Genomic DNA, 19237 nt, shown 5'->3' with positions numbered 1-19237 from the left:
GCAATAAATTAGAATTCTTATTGCTTTATATTCTCACCAGCATTTGGTGTTGTCAGTGTTCCAGATGTTGGCCATTCTAATAGGTGTGTAGTGGAAACTCACTGTTGTATCTCATTTGCATTTTTCTGATGACATATGATGTTGAGCATCTTTTCATGTATTTATTTGCCATCTGTATATCTTTCTTGGTAAGGTATCAGTTCAAGTCTTTGTCCTATTTAAAACTGGGTCATTTGTTTTCTTATTTTTGAATAAGAAGGGTTCTTTTTACATTTTGAATAAGACTCTTAACAATTGTGCCTTTTTAATTGTATTCAAGACAGTGTCTTCTTTTCTATTCACAGAGAAGAAAATTTTAATTTTAATGAAGCCCAGCTTATCAATTCTTTCTTTCATAAATTGTTGCTTTCTTGTTGTATCTAAAAAGTCTTAGCCAAACTCAAGGTCATAGAGAATTTCTTTACTGCTATCTTCTAAAATCTTTATAGTTTTTTTGCTTTACATTTGGATCTGTGATCCATTTTGGGTTAACTTTTGTATAGCTGTAAGTTCTGTGTCTAGATTACTTTTTCTACATGTCAACATTCAGTTGTTCTAGCATCATTTTTCTGAAAAGACTATCTTTTCTCCATTGTATTACCTTTGCCACTTTGTTAAAGATTAGATGATTATATTTACATATGTCTATTTATGGGCTCATTTCTGTTCTATTAACTTATTTATCTGTTCTTTGGCCAATACCATGCTGCTTTGATTACTGTAGCCTTATAGTAAGTCTTGAAATTGGGTAGTATCTGTACTCCAACTTTGTTCTTCTCTTTCAACAATATTTTTTTCGTTATTCCAGGTCTTTTGTATCTCCAAAAACTTTAAAATCATTTTGTCAATATTCACAAAATAACTTTCTGGGGTTTTGATTTGGATTGCATTGAATTTATAGACCAAGTGGAAAAGACTGACATCTTGATAATGTTGAGCCTTTCTACCCATGTACATGGATTATCTCCCCATTTATCTCTTTGGTATCTTTCATCAGTGCTTTGAATTTTTCCTCATATGGATCTTGTACTTATGTTGTTAGATTTATACATAAGTATTTTATTTTGGGAGGTGCTACTGTAGATGTTATTGTGCTTTTAATTTCAAATTGTGCATTCCTTGTATATAGAAAAGCAATTGACTTTTGTAAGTTAATCTTGTCTCCTGTAACCTTGGTATAATCACTTGTTAATTACAGGTTATTTTGTTGTTGTTGTTGCTGTTGTTGACTTTTTCAGATTATCATTTCTCTTTTAGATGATCATATCTTCTGTGAAAAAAGACAGTTTTATGTCTTTCTTTCTGTTCTGTATACCTTTTATCATCTTATTATATTAGGTAAGATAGTGAGATGGAAAAATCAGTGTGAAAGCTAACATCCTTGCCTTGTTCCAGATGTTAATGGGAAATCTTTGTGTTTCTCATCATTAATTAGGATGTTAGTTTTTTTTTTTTTTTTTAGGATAGTCTTTATCACCTTGACAAAGTTTCCCTCTATTTGCAGATTACTGAGAATGTTTGTCATTAGTGGGTGTTGGGTTTTGCCAAATGCCTTTTCTACATCCATTGTTATGACCAAGTGTTGTTGTTGTTTTTTTTTTCCTTAGCCTGTTGATGTGATCAATTACATTAGCTGATTTTGAACATTGAACCAGCTTTGTATACCTGGGGTAAATCCCACTTGATTGTGGTGTATAATTATTTTTAACATTGTAAGATTTGATTTGCAATATTTTACTGAGTATTTTTGCATCTATATTCATGAGAGATATTGGTCTGTAGTTTTCTTTCCTTCTGATTTCTTTGTCTGGTTTTAGTATTAAGGTAACACTCACCTCACAAAATGAGTTAGAAAGTATTCCTTCCACTTCTATAGTTTCTTCCTTAAATGTTTGGTACGATTCATCAGTGAACTCATTTGGGCCTGATGCTTTCTGTTTTGGAAGGTTATTAATTATTGATTCAGTTTCTTTAATAGATATATTTATTCAGATTTTCTATTTCCTCTTGTGTGAATTTTGGCAAATTGTGTCATTCAAGGAATTGGTCCATTTTACTTAGGTTCCCAACTCTGTGGGCATAGAGTTGTTCATAATATTCCTTGATTATCCTTTTAATATTCATGGACTCTCAAGTGATGTCCCTTCTTTCATTTTTGATAGTAATGATTTGTGTCCTCTCTTTTTTTCTTAGCCTGTCTAGAGGCTTATCAAATTTATTGTTCTTTTCAATGAACCATTTTTTTGTTTCATTGATTTTCTCTATTGATTTCCTGTTTTCAGTTTCATTTAATTCTGCTCTAATTCTTATCGTTTCTTTTCCTGTTTATTTTGATTTTAATATTTCTACTTTAATTTAATTAAAGTTTTATGGCAGACATAGTATAAATCTGTTAAGGTGTGTTTTATGGTCTAGAATGACGTGCATCTGGATGAATGTTTCATGTGAGCCTGAGAAGAATATGTATTCAGTTGGTGGATGAATTTTAGTCTATAGATGCCCATTAAGTTCAGTTATTGATGATGTTGTTAAATTCAATTATGTCTTTACTGATTTTATGTCTGCTGGATCTGACATTTCTGATAAGAGGGATTTTGAAGTAGCCAGGTATAATAATGAGTTCATCTATTTCTCCTTATAGTTTTTGCCTCATGTATTTCTATACTCTCTTGCTAGGCACATAGATATTGAGGATTATTATATCTTGGAGAATTGACTCCTTTATCATTATACAATGCTCCTCTTTATCTCTGATAACTTTCCTGCCTCTCAAGTCTACTCTACCTGAAATTAATATAGATTTCCTGATTACTGTTAGAATGGTATATTTTTCAATCCATTGACTTTAATTTTTATTTTTTCATAAGCATTATTTTTTTTCTAATTCTTTCAGGTTATTTCTTCTTAGACGTTGGGCAGTTTTCTTACAAGCATATATTGACCAGTACACTGTTGAATACTCAAGGGGAGCTGGGCTTTTGTAGACACCTAGAGTCCCATGTATAATCCTCTCTCTGTGTAGCTCTATCTTTTCTAGTACTCTGCCCTGAAAACTCTAGTCTCCTTGGCCTCCCCTGACTTTCAGCCCTAAATGCAGTGTGTCTCCTAGTTTCTTCCCAGGCTCCTCTTTCTTGTGCTGCAGCCTAGAATCTCTGTCAAAGAAGCAATATGGACAATTATAGGCCTTCCCTTGTTTTATTCCTGGCTCTTAGGAATCACTGTCCTTCATTATTGATGTCCAGTGTCTTAAACATCATGTTTTCTCTGATATTTTGTTCCTTTTTAAAATTGTTTCCAGTGAGATGTCACATGTGATTCATGTTTCTTCAATTTGGTCTGAAGTAGAAGCCATGAGTTCTTTAATTGTTATTCACTTCTTTTTAATTTCCCCTTTCTGGTAGATTTTTACATATTGTCATCTTCTTTCTTTAACACATAAATCATAGTAATTTTTGAGTTCAGTTCTAGTAGCTCACATATCTGGATCATCTATGAGTTTATGCTTATTGATATTTTCTCTTCCTTTCTTTTTTTTCTCTCAGTAATATTTCAGTGTTGGAATGATAATGTATAATTGAATTCTAGAATTGTGTATAGGTAAGTGATAGAGATGCTGCATGATGCTATATACCTTCACATAAGATTTACTGTTTGTCAGGCAAACATTATAAAGATATAAACATATCTGCAACCCAGGTGCGTAGAGACTGGGTTTCTATGTTTCAATGTATGGTCTATTTCTGATTTGTTCCTCTTCTCAGTATGAAGTTCTTCAAAGTCCAAATTGTGAGCCTAGGTGCTTATGTCAGGTCTTTACTTCGTGTTTGGGTGGTATTTCTTAGTATACATGTAGTGTGAGGCTCTCAAAAGCTCTGTTTAGCTCCACAGTTTCTTAGAAGCTGCTTCATTCTTGTTGTTCAGTCTCTTGTTAGGCTATGCTTAAAAGTCTAGCAAATGCCTTCAGGGAGTAATGTATTGAGCTCACTTCTATGTTCTTCACTGATGTGATGAAACAGTTGTATTTGTGTGTGCTTCTGTGTGTATGCATGCATGTGTGTGTGTGTGTGTTACACAGTTGTCCTGTTTGCTCTTGGTGGGAGGATTGGCTTGATAAAAACTGTTGAACTGCAAGTGGAGAACCATGATACTGTTTTGAATTTTATTTTTATTGTCCACTAAGTCTATGATTTTTTAAGGTACTAAACCTGAAGACATTTTTGTTTCCTTATGTTTAAAGTAGAGGAAGCTTATTTTGTTAAGCTGGTGTAAATATAATATAATTTTTTGAAACCACCAAGAAAGTTAAAAAATTCTATAAAACAGCATCACAAGTTATGTATAATATTATTTTAATAATAATAAACTACTATTAAAAACAATGGCTACAACATGTTAAATATAAATTAAACTATATGTCAAGTATTATGTTTTTTATTTGTATTATTAATGCACTCACTATATATATTTATATATACAGTTATTATGTGTTTATTTTAAACACCATTGAATGTAACCTTTTCATTTAAATTTTTTTTTTTTCGGTATGCGGGCCTCTCACTGTTGTGGCCTCTCCCGTTGCGGAGCACAGGCTCCATACGCGCAGGCTCAGCAGCCATGGCTCACGGGCCCAGCCACTCCGTGGCATGTGGGATCTTCCCGGACCAGGGCATGAACCCGTGTCCCTTGCATCGGCAGGCAGACTCTCAACCACTGTGCCACCAGGGAAGCCCCTTAAATTTATTTTGATTGAACATTTTTCAGAATTCTTAGCTTATTATTTTAAAAATAAGACTGAGAGTAGAAAAAAATATAGATGTTTCCACTTTCTACTTTTAAAAAGTGTTATTGTTTTTTTTAATTCTTAAGAGGTGCAACCTTAAGTACTTTATCTCTCAGCCTAAGTTATCTCATCTGAAGAATAAGGATGATACTGCTTTCCTTAGAGGATTATTGAATAAAATAATATATATGTAAATACCCCTAACATCATGCCTAGATACAGATGTCATTCAAAATTGTTACCTATGCTTAGTGTTTGATTTTTTTTTTTTTTTTTTTGCGGTATGCAGGCCTCTCACTGTTGTGGCCTCTCCCGTTGCGGAGTACAGGCTCCAGACGCCCAGGCTCAGTGGCCATGGCTCACGGGCCCAGCCGCTCCGCGGCATGTGGGATCTTCCCGCACTGGGGCATAAACCCATGTCCCCTGCATCGGCAGGCGGACTCTCAACCACTGCTCCACCAGGGAAGCCCAGTGTTTGATTTTATATAAAGGTTTTCATAGACATTTGAATTCATGTAAAATAGCAGGTATTTTATTTTTAGAATTCTGTACAATTTTTTAATATAAGTAATACGAATGATATACTAATACTTTGTTTTTAATTTGTGTGACATGACTTTTGAACATGAATTGGTATTCCTTGTAGTATCTCAATAAAATATGGTATTTTTTTGTCCTCTGAATTCATTTCCTCTGCTGAAAATATCCTTTAGGTCTTTCTGAATAATTCCTGTGAGTCTTTCAGGATAATTTTACTCTAACCTGCTCAAGAAAGCTCTCTATAATCCAGTAGTATGGGTTTAAAAACTTACCACTCATTGCACAAACTTATATCAAGCATTACATTTGGATTGTTTTTCTAAATGTCTTTAGCCTGGCCCAGTCCCCACTAGAAATTACTCAAAGTGGAAGACTGCATCTTTTTCATTTATGAATTCCTAAGGCTTAGCTCAATGCTTGACACATGATGAGGGCTTTGGAAATGTTTGTTTCAGGAATAAACTTTTGAAGAAATGAATAAAGAATAAATGAATCAACAAATGCTACAGTATTATCAGCTATTACATACCTTAAAAGAAGCTAATCTATGTATAAATGAAGCCAATTGCACTAAACCAGTGGTTTGTAATCCTAACTTCACTTTAAGATCTTTTCGTGAGACTTTAAAATATAAAATGTCTAGAGCCTTTCCCCAGAGACTTTGATTTACTTGGCTTGATAGGAGAGAGTTCTGGGATTTGTGTTTTTGAAAAGCTTCCTAGGAGACTTAGAAGTGTTTCTATGTTTCAGAAGCATTGATCTAAACTGTTCTCCACCAGTAAGGAACACTAGACAATAATGGCTGATTAACACATGCATTGATTTTTTTTTATCTCTACACGAAATCACAAATAGGAAAAGAAAAGTAAAAGTAAGCATAGAAGGTTGAAAATATAAATATTGGGTTCTACATATGAATGATGGCTATTATATTTTCTGAAGCAAATTTCAAACACCTGGAATTAAAAGAGCTTTATCTCATTTGAAAATGCATTTCAGTCTAAATGCTTACATGTATGAAAGCATAAAATATCATGTAGTTATTGCAGAAATCCAATTATATTAAAGCAAAACTGTCTTGGAAGACCTAGAATATTCTCCATGAATATTGAAATGAGTGTGGGGCTTACAGTTAGGCAATAGCAGTTTGAACAATGGATTTACTACTTTCTGCTTTATCATAGGGGAAAGCCTCCTCTCATTTTTAAACCCCAATTTTTTCTTGTGTGAAAATGGGAGTACTGTAAAAGATATACTTTTCCCCTTGCTTGGAAAATCCATCTTCATTAGACCCAGGTGACAAGTTGCTCTAGGTTGGTTTTTCTGAGAAGCTGATTCTGAGATGGAGTTTACAGAATATTTATTAGGAAATATCCTTGGAGATGGGGAAAAAAGCAAGATTTGGTAGAGGCCAAAGTCAAGGTGCAATGCCTTATGACAGCCCCGGCCAACTCCAAGGGGAGCTCTCTAGTTAAAATGACCATCATTGTTATCGCCATGTTGAATTGAAATAGCCTGTCTGTCTTTACACTCATGGCTAGACCACACACACACACACACACACACACACACACACACACACAATCTCTTTATTTCATGTGTCTGTCACAGGGCCTGGCATATTAAAAGAAATCAAGATATAATTAATAAATGAGTACACTGGTACTTAAATTCTCACCTCAAATACTGCCATTTTAGGAATGATCTTTTTAGCACACCTTTTCTCCATCCTGGAGGTAATAATCTGCCTCATATGACTTCTTTTTATTACTGCTTTTAAATGATAAATAACATTCACATAGACTGTGCTATATGCCCAAAATTCTTCTTAGAATATGCTCTTTTATTCTTTATAATAATCATATATATAATAAAATATCATTATTACCCCCATTTCATACGTGGGGAAATTGAACTGGCTAAAATTACACAGCTAGATTGTCGTAAGTTTGAATCCATGCAGTGTAACTGCAAGAGCTGTGCCTTTAACCACTGTGTTATCCTGCCACCTAACAGCAGATGCAATCATTGGAGATAGTCTAATCTCCTAGGCAAGGTAGTAAGTTCCTGGAGGAAAGGATGAATATTGTGTATTATTCTCTTTGTACTCACATAATATAGTGGATGTATAATATATAATCAATCATTATAATATATAATATATAATTAATCTTTAAGGTTAATTATATAATACTATAAATTTTAGGGTTGTATAGAGAGAAGGAGAAAAAGAAAGAGGGAGAGGAAGAAAGGATTAAAATATAATATACAGAGAGACAGAGAAGGTTCTGGAAAGGAAATGTTTTCTCAAAATATACAAGGTTAAGCATGTAATCAAGATGAGGGCAATTTTATTGAGACCAAAAGATCAATAGGTCCATTTGAATAACTAGAAACTAGAGTATGTAATTTAAATATCTAAATGGCTTTTCTTAGTGATAATGTCATATGTCTATTGCCTCTCCAGCATCCATTGTTAATTTCCTCTGCTTATATGTTTCCAGACCAGAGTACAGCTTTGCTGAGATAATGTTTCTCACTTAGCCTAGGGGTGGGCATTCCATCCTGTTTGAATGGCCTTCTGCTGACCACAAGCACCTTGGGAAGAAGCAGTATCACTGAATTCACCAGGGCATATTAACTGATAAGCTAAATTCTAGTTGTGGCAATTAATACAATCACTCATTTAGAGAAATCATTTATTTAAAATTCCTTTGAGTCCTTTAATTCTAAGATACGATTATCAAACCTATGCTTATTTTATTACCTACCAAGTTACGGGTTCCTAGCCAAATAGCTTTTGACATTTTGCCGGGGGAAATGAAGAAGTTTTAAAAAATGCACTGGGAATAGTTCACTTTTACTGCAAAGACTCTTTCTCCCTAAGGGAGCAGTTTGGGGAGATGTGTGGGTATTGAGCAATGGAAACTATGACGTTTATCCTCCTTTTGGTACTAGTAATTTACCCTTATAAGAATTGTAAGAAAATAGGCTCAGTTGAAAATAAATTGTAAGACTGATTATGAGAAGTGAAGGGCAAAGTAGAAAAATGACAATCAAGAGAGACATGAATCATGTTTATTCAATCAGCACATATTGAATGCCTTCTATGTTCCAAGCACTGTCCTAGGAGCTCGGAGTATAACAGTGAAAAGAGCCTCGTTAAGTCACTAACCTTCATGACTATGATTATCCTTGAGAGGACTGGATAAATTGTAGGGAAGGGATCTGTTTTTCAAGGTTCATTGACTATTTATGACTCTTGGCTGAGGAACCTCCAAAGCATTTTCAAGGAAGCTGTGTAGAAATGAATTGTCACCAGATTTCAAATGTGTTCATACATTAGATTCACCCTGGAGTCTTGTTAAATAAAACACCAGTTGCTGAGTCCAATACTAGCATTTCTGACTCAGTAGGACTGGGATGGGGCTGGAGAAGTTGCACTTCTAACAAATTCACCAGTGATGATGATGTTGCTGGTCTGAGGTCCACTGTAAAAGAATCACTGTATCGTATAGTAGAATTTGAGGCAAGAAACCCAGTTAGAAGACCATTGCATAAAGACACAATGTAGGATATTATTTCAGAAGAGTCAAGACTTTTAATTAAGACAGAACTAGATTTAAACCTGGCTCCAGTTTTTACCAAGATTTTGCTTTTATACAAATCCCTTAAACTGAGAAACCTCTTCAAAACAAACATGATACTATTAAGGGTGATAGATGTATTAGTTAAGTAGGAAAATAGTGACCATTCTTAATGTCTGGGCCTGATAACCTAGTTAAGAATTCTGGAAACCAGAGTTGAAGCCCAGGGTTTCAGATCAGTCCTAAAATAGGTCTTTCTCTTCTCCTTTCTGTTACTCTCAGATTCTTCTAATTTTTTCCCCATCTGTTCTGCCACCACCTCACTCACAGGATTGATACCATTGCAACCTATTTAATGTATTGTATGCTTTCTTGCTTTACCCCAATCTACTTTTTTATGATGGGGTCAGAATGACCTATCTCAAAACACAAAGATGCTCACACCAGCCCCTTTGGAATGATTTATTGGCTTCCCATAACACTTGAATTCTGGCTTCCTGTTCTCAGCGTGAGCTGTATATTCATACATCGTCTGGGTCCTGCCTGTCTCTCTGGCCTCATCCAGTCCACACACCCAGTTTGACTCTTTGTGCCAAGTACTCTGATCCCCTTTCAGGTCCCTAAATGCACTGCGTTCTTTCTACCATTGGATACTTGTAGTTGTGGCTTACTCCTTTGGGAAGTTTCTTTTCTCTCTCTCCACTCTCTGCTCATGTTTACTTAGTTAACGCCTACTTTTTCTTTATATCTCAGTTTTGCAAAAGAATCTCTTCTGTCCACACCCTCTTGCCCAGCCCATGTCCAGAGTACCAATCCCTTTAATTTATGCTCCTTTAGCTCCATGTACCTTCCCTCCGTTGCTTTTATGTCAGTTGTAATTGCATTTACTTGTGTAAATATTTGTTGTCTTTTCTCTCTCCAACTATATTCTAAGCTCTACCTGGGAGAAATGGTCAGTGTTGTTCATCATCTAGCAGTTAGCACAGTACCTGGCACAGTAATTGCTCAACAATTAGCCACTGAATGAGTGAATGGATCAACGAACCCAAAGCAATGGCCACAATGCATGAGTCTGTGTATAGGGAAAGGAACACACACCTATAAAAAGTGGAAGGGAGAACCACACATCAATACATTTCTTTTAAGCACCTGGTGAGTGAGTTCTGACTTAGAAACACAGTCCAATCAATATTCTAGTCCAGTGATTTCCCAACAGAGACACAGTTGTTTGTTTGTTTATTTGAGGCAGTTCTTCATTGTATGGGACTATTTTGTGTGTTGTAGGGATTTTAATACTGTCTACAACACACAAAATGTTAATGCCTTTGACCAAAAATCCCAGTAGTGCTCTTCCCCTAATTATTTCTAAACATCCCAAAACATTTACCTTTGTTTACTAAGAGTAATGCTGTGGTTTTTTGAGAACTACCATCTAAATCATATTAGCAGTGACTTTTGCCTTGCAGAGGGGCAGAAAAGGAATGAACAGAGAAGCAAGCAAATGGTCATTTTCCTCCTCCCACAAATATAATGTCTAGGGTTGGCATAAAGTTTACTTGAGAAAACATATATTAAGTTCTTACTAGAGGTCTGGCACATGAACGCTTAATAAATAGTGGTTATAAGTAACGGGAAGTAATGTGGAGTATCTGAATATGAGGTGAAATTGGAGAAAATAAGAAAGATTAAGAAATATTTAGGAGATAAACTGAATTTGTCCTGGTAACATTGTTTGGGGTCAGAAGGAGAAAAATTATTCTGCAACTTATGCTTGGACAATGGGTACCATTAACTGAGATATAGAACATATGAAGAAGGATAAACTTTCAAAGGGGGAGGTAATGAATTTGGTATTGGACACCCTAGATTTGAGATGTTGGTAAAATTATTTGCAGGAGCTGCTCAGTAGCCGTTGAGCATTAGGAAATGGGTCATTTGGGAATTCATGTTGTAAGAGGTGAAAATTGAAACTGCAGAACTGATGAAAACTGTCCAGAAGAGGGTGTAGAGTGGAAGCCAGGGGGGAAACCAATCCATAAGCAAAGGATGAAGAGAAGAGAAGAAGACATTCAGGGGCAACTGAAAAGGGCTGGAGGACCATAAGTCATATGTACATTTCTTTGAGCACAAAGGAAAAGTGTGTTTTAGTAGTAAAGGAGTATCGTCTGAATTTGTTTGTAGAGAGGTTTATCCACATCTTAAGAGTATATAGCTCAAAGCAATAATTTACTAATTGCTTAGTATACTATATTTGGAAGTCTGTGCCTATAGAATGGACTATTTTATTCTGTCTTTCCTCTTTTCCCCCTTTATTTCAGTAAAAAAAAACACATTTTTTTGGGAAACTGTGGCTCCTCTACTTCATGTGATTCTGATGGATCTGCTAATATCAGGATCTCACTCCTTCCCCACTGGTGGGCATAGGACCTATATTTGATCATTCTCCTACTTAATGCTCTATTTCTTTAGCCACAGAGTTTATTTCAGGAATGCATATATGCACTAAGCTGAGCTAATCAGAGTTCTTTTATGAAATTTGTATAGCGACCCCAGGATATGGGGCCCATGGTTCCTACAGATGTCTCCAATATGAGATGATGTAAGCTTGGGGTTGCTGACAGCCAGCCAAACCTATCATTCTCACCATTATTCTCCCCAACTCCCACCACTACAAAGATAAAACATGCTTATAGTAGGAGAACATGAGGCCAGAAAGAGCAGGAGAAGCCGAGACAGTGTCAAAACAAGCGATGGAGAGAGAATGATGACACTCCATAAAGATTGAAAACAGCTGTATTCTTAGCCTTTCAGTTACATGAATCAATCATTTCCTCTTTTCACTAATGCTTGTTTTAGTAGCATCTTTATCACTTGCAACTGAAGTATACAGACTCACAGTATACTTTGCTTCCTTAGGAAAACCTTCTTTGACCCCCAAGCCAGATCTAGGTGCTCTGATTATTTCTTATCTTCCATTGACACTTTCCAAGCACTGTCTCATTTTCCATTTCATTCATAAAGTGGATTCCTCACACTGAAGATCTTTTCTGGAGTTTCCTGCCAGAAAACAGGCCTTGGACTTGTCTCTCCACTCCAACCCCCAATGGTGTGTACCTCCATAGGCACCCCTCTTGAGGAAGCCCTCTGTCCCAACTCCTTCCACCTATTCATCCCCCACTCAGTCTTTCTACACCTGAACATCACAGTGGTGCCTGTTAGCTCCTCATGACTGCTTCCCATCAACCTAGGAGGGGCTTCTCATATCTGCCCAGGTCCCCTTCCCTATGAGCCATCCCTATTCCTACTTCAGCCCAATAGCTCTTAACATAATTAGGGAAGGTATATTTCTCTCCATATTATATATGAAGTAAATGAAACTGTGGAAATGTTCTGACTTACTAAATATTATACAATGTAAAATAGAACATACATTTTCTTACAGACCAGTGCTCTTTTTCTCTCATTTTTTCTCATTTTTACTTAATTTACTTTCTCTTCCTGTTCCTTTAATTATATTTACTCAGAACCTATAATTAGTTCATTAAATTAGAAAGACCATCAGATAATATAGAAACTCTATACTCAAATCGTGCCCTTAAGGGTCTTCTGGCGTCCAGACTCACAGAGAACAGACGTGTGCTGTCAAGGGAAGGGGGAGGGAAGGGTTGGGAGTTTTGCATTAGCAAATGCAAACTTTATGTAGGATGGATAAACAAGGTCCTACTGTAGAGCACAGGGAACTATATTCAGTATCCTGTGATAAGCCATAGTGGAAAAGAATATGAAAAAGAATATAAAAAATATCTTCTGGTGTCATTGATGGAACAAAGCTAACACTACATGTAATAACAGTGAACACTATTACATGATTATATTTTGTGGCACAAATAATGTGTTACTTTTTATGTAGAGCTGGCTAATGAATGAGAATCGTGTCAGTCATGGAAGGTTTCTTGGAGGAGGCCGTGCTTGAGTAAAACCCTTACAAAATGTCCAAAAAGAAAAGGAAACGTTGTAGTAGCAATGGGAAAAATATCTTACAGATGAGCCCAAATGGACCAAGTTGGAAAGCTCACCATCAAGTTGAGATAATTCCCTTGTATTCCTAAGCTGTTGAGAGTTTTCAACATGAATGGGAGTTGGAGTTTTTCAAATAGTTTTTTGTGCCAATTGATAAGATGATATGACTTTTCTTCCTTAGCTTGAGATTACATTGATTGACTATCAAATTTTAGGCCTTGTATATGTGGAAAAAATTCCACTTAGTTCTAGGGTATAATTATTTTTTATACATTGACAGGTTCATTTGTTCATATTTTGTTGAGGATTTGGGGGGTTTAAGTTCATTAGAGATGTTGGTCTGTAATTTCCCTCTGTTTATTGCCTTTTTAGACTTTCGGTGTCATGAGATGGATTGGGAAGTATTTTGCTCTAATATTTTTCTAGAAGAGGTTATGTGTAAATTTTCTTTAAATGTTTGGTAGAATTTTCAAATGAAACCATATATGATTTCTTTTCTGGAGCTTTTAATTTATTGATTCATTTTTCTTAATGGCTATATGGCTATTCAGATTGTCATCTTGGTTAAGTTTTACAAGGAATTCATTCATTTCTCCTAAATTTGTCAAATTTATGAGCATGAAGTTGCATGTGGTATTCCCTATTGTCCTTATTGCTGCAGAGTCCGTAGTGTTATTCTCTGTTTCATTTCTAATATTGCTCATTCAGATCTTCGCCTTTTGTTTTTGTCAGTCTTGCTAGTGGTTTATCAATTTTAATAATTTTTAAAAAAACTAATCAGCTTCTTGTTTCATCGAGTTTTTCCATTGTTTTCCAAGTTTTAATTTTACTGAATCCTACTCTTCAAATAAAGCGTTGTCATTTCCAATAAGATACTTTTCAAAAAAGAAAGAAATTCCTTCACTCTCCATTTGATCCAGGTTTTACTCTTATTTTCCTAGTTTTCTTTCAGGTAAGGACTTAGATTATTTGTTTAAGACCACATTGATCAGCTTTTTCTTATTGGACCAACCTTGCATTCCTGTGATAAATCTCACTGAACTTTATTATATTATCCTTATTTTTCATTGCTGGAGTCCATTTGCTAACTGCTTGTTCAGGATGCTTATGTTTATGTTTATAAGTGTATTGATCTCTACTTTTCATTTCTTATACTGTTTTTGTCTCATATTGATATTAGTATGATGCTGGCATCATAAAATAAATTGGGATGTCTTTCCACTTATTCCATTTTTTTCTGGAATAATTTTTATAATTTTATATAACTTTCTTCTTAAATAATAGATAGATTTCACCAGGGAACTTATGTATGTCTGGATTTTTCTTTGTGGAAATGTTGTTGAATAGGAATTCAATGTCTTTCATTGATATAGGACTGTTTTTTGTGTTAATTCTTCTTGATTGAGTTTTGATAGTCTGTGGCTTCCAAGAATTTGTCCATTTCTTTTATGTTATCAAATTTATCAGCATAGTATTGTTCTTAACATTTCCTTGTTATCCTTGTATAGCCTGTAGTATGTGTATGATGTCCCCAACTCTTATTTCTGCTTTTTCTTTATCCACTTGGCTATCAATTTTACTGAATTTCAAGAACCAGCTTTTTGTCTCATTTACTTTCCTTACTGTTTTTTCTGTTTCTTATTCTATTGATTTCTTCCTTAAACTTTATTATTTCCTTCCCTTTGCTTGATTTATGTTTAATTTATTCTTTAAATTTTAAATTTACTTAAATGTATTCCTTAATTCTGAAGACTAAATAACTGATTCAAGACATTTCCTCTTTTCTAATATAACCATTCATACTATAAATTTCCTTCTAAGCACTGATTTAGCTGTACTCCAGAAATTTTGATATTCTGTATTTTCATTTTAATTTAACATAAAATATTTATTATACAATGTCCAATGTGATTTCATCTTCTATTCTTGGGTTATTTAGAAGTATGCTGTTTAATTTATAAATATTTGAGAGTTTTCTGAATATTATATTGTTATTGATCTCCAGTTTAATTCCATTTTGGTCCAAGAACATACTTTGTATGATATCAATCCTTTCAAATCAAAGTTGGTTTTCTAATTAAGGGTATGGTCTATCATAGCCTATCATCCCTGTATGCTTGAAAAGAATGTATATTCTGCTGTTGGGTGAAGTGTTCTATAAATGTTAATTCAGTCATGTTGATTGACAGTGTTGTTCAGGTATTAATGTCCTTAATAATTTTCAGTGTATTTGTTTTATCAATTGCTTTGAAGAGATTATTTGTGTTTCTAACTATAATTGTGAATTTGTCATTTTCCTGTTTAGTTTGATCAGTTTCTGCTTCACGTATTTTGAACTCTGCTTAAGAGGTGTATGAATTTGCAATTGATATGTCTTCTGGAAGATTTTACCTCTTATTATGTAACATCACTGTTTATCCCTTATATAGTATATCCCTTGACCTGAATTTTACTTTGTCTGATAGATTTAGAATTGATCTAAATCTATCTCTTTAGATTTGATCTTTGTATAACTTTCCATCCTTTTATCTTAATCTATCTTAAACTTTATATTTGATATGTTGGATTACATTCATTGATTTTTGAATGTTAAATCAGTCTTGCATTTCTGGAATAAATACATGTTGGTCATGGAGTATAATTCTTTTTATACACTGATAGATTCATTTGCTAATATTTTGTTGAGGACATTTCTGTCTATATTCCTAAGAGTTAATGTTTTGTAATTTCCTTTTTTGTAATATAATTTTGTTTTGTTTTGGTATCAGGACAATACTAGTCTCATAATAAAGAGAGAAATGTTTGTTCTCTTGTATTTTTTGGAAGAGATTGTGTAAAATTAATCTTAATTCTTCTTGTTGGTTCTTCCCACTTGATCTGGAGTCTCCTAGAAGGGGAAGGATTCCAGGCATGTGGACAAACAAAGAGACTTTCTGGACAGGGTGCAATCATGTCCCTCTCACTGATTCAGCCTGCCCACCTTTGTACATGTTAGAGAGGGATGGACCTCTCAGGCTTGGTGAGAAGGAGAGGGACTTCCTGTGATCAGTTACTCTTGATGAGGCTCCCAGTTGACCATCCTTGCTTATGATGTAGGGCTCTTCTGATGTTGTCAGAGGGACTTTACTTGGATTCCTGGGAGGAATGAGTATACCTGGGCTGCCTTCTGTTGCTGGACTGGAGGTCAGAAAACACAGGATGCATTCTTCCTGTGAGGGAAACTAAGGCAACCTGCTCCTGTGCTGTTCCTCTAGTCCTGGGGTCTCAAACTGGTTTGCCTTCCTCTTCCACATCTTCCTGTTCTCCCCTTGGTTGTTTCTTTTGTTATTTTCATGGATTATCTTTGTTCTTAGTGGGAAGGAGCAGAGAGGAATGGGTCTACCTTATCTCATCCTGTCACACCTTTATGCACATTTTAATTTACTCATATGTTTTCCCCATTTTACTGTGAGCTCCTTAAGGAAGGTATGGGGATTTTTTTATCTGTATGTCTGCAGAGCCTTGAATTACAACTGACTGTAGTAGGCACTCAATAAATGTTGAATTAGTAAACTGACAATTTTATGTTTGGATAGATAAGAAGGAAAAGAGAAGATTATTTTGCTCATTAAGTCATGCAAGTAGGTTTTACTTTTGGACATACAAAAACCTGCTTGGAATAAAGAAAAAGAGAACATTGATAAGATATCTTTCCATAACTGAATTCAAGTAGTCTGTAATCAAGACACTCCAACCCTCACCAAAACTGCCAGTTATAAGTAAAACAAACAAACAAACAAAAATATCAACTGACGTAATTTACCAGGAAATATACCTATGTCTCATTCATGTAAGCCTTGACAGACTTGGACTTGATGGATGGCTCCATCTCTGTGGGTTTTTTTTTTGTTTTTCTTTTGTTTTGTTTTATTTTGTTTATCATCTCTACATTTAATTAAGTGGCTACCAGAGATGGGAAATTTTAAGTCTGGAGTAAGGAAGAGAAACGTAGTCTCAAGTGAGAAGAAATGCATTGTTGTACATTTAATCACACAATAACATCAACAAGAATGCATAATGAAACCAAATTCCAGAGGTGATGGCATGTCCCTAATAGGAATTAATAAAAGATGGAGAACCAACAAAAATTAGAATGTCGCACTTCAGTTCCAGTGTTCATTTTGTGTCTCTTTCTTTGTAGTTCCCTGAACTACTCAGAATGGAAAGGTAAGTGCTAATGTTCATTTGCACATAATATGGATCAATGCTTTGTGACCAGAGGAGAAAAAACACTGGCAAAAGCTACTTCAATGTTCTCCTAGGACTATGCTTACCATGCAGTTGTAACCCTAACCGCAGCAAAAAGGAAATCATTTTTTTTTTTTCAGGGGTGGGCTGTGGTCATGGGTTAACATTTCTCAGATGTGATTTTCAGGGCACCACCTGTCTCATCTCATATCCCAACTTCACTCTAAAACGTGTGTCTTAAGAGTCTGTGGCTGGTTTGAAATCTCATGGGTGAAACATTGATTTGGGGTTAAATTATCGTTCTCATAAGTACAATTTTTCAAAATAACTCTAGAAGCAAACAACCTTAACTAAATCATCAATTCAGTGTTAATTTTTCTTTTAAACTGTTCTGTATTCTTTTGCCTCTTTAGTATCCTTGGCTATGAAGCACTTCCCTGAGGTCTGAGGGCAGGGTTTTGAGGAAATGAGCATATTTTTATAGGGCAGGTGTTAGGTGCGTCAGTCTGGAATGTGAGATTGTACCAAAGGAAGACAGACGTATGTGAGAGACTCCAGAAGGCAAGGATTGGAGGTTCTGTGGAACCAGGGGATGGATGCAATGAAGGTAATGAGAGCACACAGGGACTTGGAGGAGGTGCACACAATGGTGGGGTGAGAAGCAGAAGGGAGAGCAAGGTCAGGGAAGGAGAAACAATTATTTAGCAGCTGTCCCCAATCTGTGTGTGTTTGCTGGTTTGCCATCTCTTGTCCAAGGCTTCATGACTCATGACAAAAGTCATGATTGGTTCCAATGTGGCTTAAGGATTTGCATCCTATCTTCTGTGGCAAATGTCTTTCTCTCTGCTGTGTCTGTGTTTTATTCCTTCCTTTCTTCAGTACTTTTGAGCACCTTCTATGTTCAGGCACTGACTGTACAAGGAATATAGAATGAATAACCTAGACAAAATCCCTGCCCTCATTATGCTAACATTCCAAAGGCGGGGGAGGTAAAGAAATAAGCAGAGGGCTTCCCTGGTGGCGCAGTGGTTGAGAATCTGCCTGCTAATGCAGGGGACACGGGTTCGAGCCCTGGTCTGGGAAGATCCCACATGCCGTGGAGCAACTAGGCCCGTGAGCCACAACCACTGAGCCTGCGCGTCTGGAGCCTGTGCTCCGCAACAAGAGAGGCCGTGATAGTGAGAGGCCCGCGCACCGTGATGAAGAGTGCCCCCGCTTGCCACAACTAGAGCAAGCCCTCACACAGAAAGGAAGATCCAACACAGCCAAAAATAAATTAAAAAAAAAAAAGAAAAAGAAATAAGCAGAGTTTATAATGTGTTAGTATGTTTTATGTCAAGAATCCCCTTTCTGCTCTAATATTGCTTCTATGGTTCTATGATTCAAAGGGATCCACCTTATTGTTTTAGCAGGATGCCTGGATGTCCCCTTCTTTGCTAGGCAGCCCCCAGAAAAATAACACCCACCGTCCAGCACACCCCAACCCTTCCCTGACCCAAATGTCTAGTTCAGCAAACTGCTTGTGATCCTGTGTATCTGGGAAGGGGAATTTGATATGAGGTGCTTTTGCTACTGTGTGTATGTTGGGTGTCAGGGATGAGTCCAAACATAATAATAGCTGGTCCCGGTGGTGCAGGTATTATATGGGGACTTTGCTGGTGGTGGTGGTGGGGGGTAGGTTTCCATTCTCTGCCTTCCTTTTAGTGAAGAAAAAATGTAATACACTTACAAGAAGCAATAGATTGGGCTTGATTCCACACTCACCAGTCTGAAAACCCATTGACCTGCCCAGAGGTCCACTCTGATCCAGCTTCATTTCCATTCTTCTATCCAAGAGTCTCAGCTCTCCAACTTCCTTCCCCAGCTCCATGGCCCCCAAACAACTTGCTTCTGATTCTCTTCTCCATGCAAGAGAATTGCCAGTCCTTCAGTGTTGTCTCTATTTGTGGCTTGTCCAATATTCCATAATATTAATTTGTGTACCAGACACTTTCTAGGTGGCAAGAATATGATTCACAGAAAGACACATATTCTCTGTCTTTGT

This window comes from Globicephala melas, chromosome 7, assembly GCF_963455315.2.
Source record: "Globicephala melas chromosome 7, mGloMel1.2, whole genome shotgun sequence".
Lineage (NCBI taxonomy): Eukaryota > Metazoa > Chordata > Mammalia > Artiodactyla > Delphinidae > Globicephala > Globicephala melas.
This window is presented reverse-complemented; position numbering follows the sequence as displayed.